Source organism: Ursus americanus, chromosome 9 (genome assembly GCF_024610735.1).
Source record: "Ursus americanus isolate L20-20 chromosome 9, mUrsAme1.1.p, whole genome shotgun sequence".
NCBI classification, from domain to species: Eukaryota; Metazoa; Chordata; class Mammalia; order Carnivora; family Ursidae; genus Ursus; species Ursus americanus.
In genome coordinates, this window is record NC_142135.1 from 37,995,026 (window position 1) to 37,998,669 (window position 3,644).

Below are 3,644 nucleotides of genomic sequence, written 5' to 3' on the forward strand. Positions count from 1 at the left end.
TCTTATTAAAATATTTCCTGACACATCCAGCCCCTCCAAAGCCGCATGGAGCATCAGAAGGTCGACAAAAGCCAGCCCCGACTCTAACCCGTTGGGATGGTAACAGCAGGACAATGCTTTCAGCTCAGGCTCACAGTCCACAGCCTCCCCCACCTTCTGCATCCTGTTAGACCCAGGGTGGCCTGACGAGAAGGCCTCCCTGAGAACCATCTCCCTGCTCAGGCAGAGCTCATCAGCCTCCCCGCCTCGCTGCCATGAAATGCTGTTCATGCCTTCGTTAGAATAGACTTCCCCTCCATTTGCATGCTGGGTCCCCGCCTCCCCCCATCCCTTGCATGGTGAGCTGGTGAGGTCTTCAAAGGCAGGAGACACAGTCTTTCCATCACATGGTACAGTCCCGGTGCAGAGAAGGCACTGGATAAATATTTGCTCAAAGTAGCGATGAATGAAAAGGGATCACCAAACAATAGCGCCGAGTTTGCTACTGTTATTTATTTTAATATCATGCAAAACACAGAGTGGGCATTATCTCCTGCTCCTAATTCTTTTGTGATTGGTTAACCAACAAGGCAGGACTAAAGCAGCTGCAGGGTAAGATCCAGTGAGAGGGAAGCCATGCTGGCTGCCTTCACAGGGAGGGTCATGCTCAACTGTAATAATAATGTGCCATCACATCGCTGGAGCCATTGTTCAGAGCTTATAAAATGTTTTGCTTAGTTTAAAAATGTCCTGACAAGGATAAAGGATAGCACATGTTATAATCACATGCCAGTAATTACCAGTCAGCCCGTGATAGGGCAGGATTAAAACTCAGATCTTTAGGACTAGATGCTCTGCTCTTGCATACTTTCCTTGGAATAATCCATTTCTGGAGAGAGAAGCTAAATACTTCTTGCGGTCAGGGATGTCTCTAAGCCGCAGAAGGCAGAGCTCAGGTCCCAGCAGCCCCGTTGTCCTTCTTCCTCTGGGGTCCTCTGAACCTGGCCGCTGTCATATTCTGACTTCCTAGCTTCCAGGTCAGCGCAAGAGCTGGGAATGGAGGAAGACAATGGGCAGCTGCTGAGACACTTGTCACACCTCAATGCTCAGGCTTATTCAGTGAGGTTGGTTTGAGATAGCATGACATGTACTCATCTCTACTTCATAGAAACCCGGCCCATGTGCACTTACTGAGTACCTTCTGTGTGCAGAGGCACTGTTCCAGGTGCTGAGGATTCTGAGGTGAACAGGAAAGTCATGGTCCCTACCCTGACAGTCTAGTGGAGAAGACGGACATTTAACAAATAAATGATTAGAAACGTGCACATTGCTGTGAAGGAGAAGTGCACAGCAAGTCCAGGGAATAATGGGAGTGGTGGTGGAGCCGAGGACAGGGTCACCGCCTGCGGCTGTGCAAACTGTAGTCTCTGTGAATGGCGCCCCCTGAGGTGTCTGGTCAGTAGGGCAATCAGTCTGAGAGGGAGGGAATAACATGTCAAGTGAAAAGGATGAAAAGGATTTGCCAGGTAAAGAAAGGAGGACTGACATGTGCAAAGGCCCTGAGATAGAAAGAAGCTACACGTGGTCAAAGGACTGAAGGAAGAGGAGTGTGACTAAAGGGGAGAGAGAGAGGGACAGTGCAGTGCCTTCTCTCCTGTGCCGGGAGAAGGAAGAGCCGCCACATCAGACCGGGCCTCACAGGCCACTGAGAGGAGTTTGAAGACTATCCTGACTGCAGTGGGAGAATGCTTTGAAGCTGGGAATGATATGATCTATGTCATTTGGCCTGCCCCTGGGGGATGAATCGGGGTGGGGGCAGCAAGAGTGGAGGTGTAGACAGCACTCACGTATAGACAGCACTGCCAGAATCAATTTGCACAATAGACCTTGGTTTCCATTTTCCTTCTCATTCTTACAATTGTGACAGGCTTTGCAATTCTCATAGCATTTTAAATTTTAAATATAAAGCCCAGGGACATTTGATCCTAGGAGGCCAGGTGGGCATTATCAGCCCATTCCATACCTGAGGTAACTGAAAGTTAGAAGGGAAATAAAATGGCTTTCCCAAGATCCAACAGCCAGTAACTCCTGGAGCGGCTTCTCGAGTCAAATCAAGGACCCTGACTAATCCCCACTCTATCATGTTATGCAACGTCCCGACAAAATCATATAATTACTTACTTTTTAAACACGAAGACGTAATCTAAAATTTCCGAGTCATGATTACCAAGCAGAAACAGAAAGAAAAATACCAATGGAAGACTGCTGTTTTCCCTGGGAAGAGCCCAGCTCCCCCAAACTTCAGATGAATTAAGAAGGCTCTATTTCATCCGAGTCACAGAGGCCCTCTCTTCCCCTCGTCTTTACTTACCCGAGTGTGGCCCACTCAAAAGGATCCAGTGTGCTCTGAGTCTCAGAAGATATATTTTTGCTCATTAATCACCCAACGGAGGTTAAGACATAAACAAATCAACATTATTTAGACGGAATGAGGCAAACGTTCCTTTCAAAGACGTTTGTTTCCTCTGGGAACATGAGCTACCTGAGCCATAGAGCCAGAAAAATACGTATTTTCTTTTCCTTTGAAGGAAATGCCACCTCCTTGCCAAGCCTCAAGCACAACATCCCAAGTGGAAGGAGACGTTTCAAGTATAGCAGGGAGGAAACGCAGATTCAAAAACCCCTCAGTTCTCCTCCGCTGGGGACTCCATCTGAGACCGTCTGTGGACAGCGTTTCATGTTCTGCAAATCTCCTATTGAAAAGAGATTTTTGTTACAATTACATGATAATGTTTTTCCCCAAGATCCTTCCTTGTCTAGGAGCCAACCTGCTCAAACCTTGAACAAATTGTTCCCAGACTGAATTTCCAACGCCCTTGTTAAGAAGGAGGCAGGCTTGAGGGGGGATCTCAGGCTTATCTTGCCCTCGTCCCTGACACTGGGACAGATAAGTTGTGAGTTGGGGTTTGAGGATGATAGTATGCGGTCGGCCTTCTTTGTTTTTTTTTGGCTAGAGTTTTGTCAGAATTACTTCACTTGGATTTGTTATTTTGCTAGAATCTCTACGGAAATTACTAACCCAGAGCATTACAAGCATAGTCCCGTGAAGGCACAAACCTAAATGTGGGCCAATATGGCCTTGTGGGAAATGAAGAATGGTACACATGAAGATGGGAGTTTTTCAGCAAGTTGGAGTGGGGGGAGGGGTGGAAGGGACTAGAACCCGAAGCTGCTATGGTCCTAAGGCATGTCCAGTGGAAGGAGGTCTGGGTTTGTAAGGATGGAAGGCTGCCAAACACGCCCTCCTTGACTTGGCTGCACTGCCGCCATGACCCTACCCCCTTTTTCCCAGGGCCCCCATTCAGAGGTGGAAGGAAGGGTCGGGAGCAGCTTTTGTGTGGCTGTGTCTGCTGGGGTTGGCTCTCAGTTCTTCCTCCGGGGAGGTCAGAGAGGAGCACTGTGTGGTTGTCACACGGAGCAGCAGCACAGGGACACCTGGACAATTCCCCAGATCTCCACCCCTCCTGCCCCCACCTCCCCCAGGACACATTTTCCCCTCTCTCAGTGGCATCTGGCGATACTCCGGCATTTACCACACCCGATAGTCTGTGCACAAATCTGTATCCTGTAGGGCTTTTTGATTGCAAGTGACAGAAAGTGACTCT

The 3,644-nt window shown here is 48.5% G+C and overlaps 1 long non-coding RNA gene across 1 annotated transcript; it reads right to left on the reverse strand.

Annotated features, from left to right (window-relative positions):
• Positions 1-472: 472 nt before the first annotated feature.
• Positions 473-2,721, reverse strand: LOC148109449 (uncharacterized). The gene is made up of 2 exons (XR_015725639.1): positions 2,351-2,721; positions 473-1,029 (listed from the first exon to the last, which is right to left on the reverse strand). It is a non-coding gene; the product is annotated as an uncharacterized LOC148109449 (long non-coding RNA).
• Between the last annotated feature and the right edge of the window lie 923 nt (positions 2,722-3,644).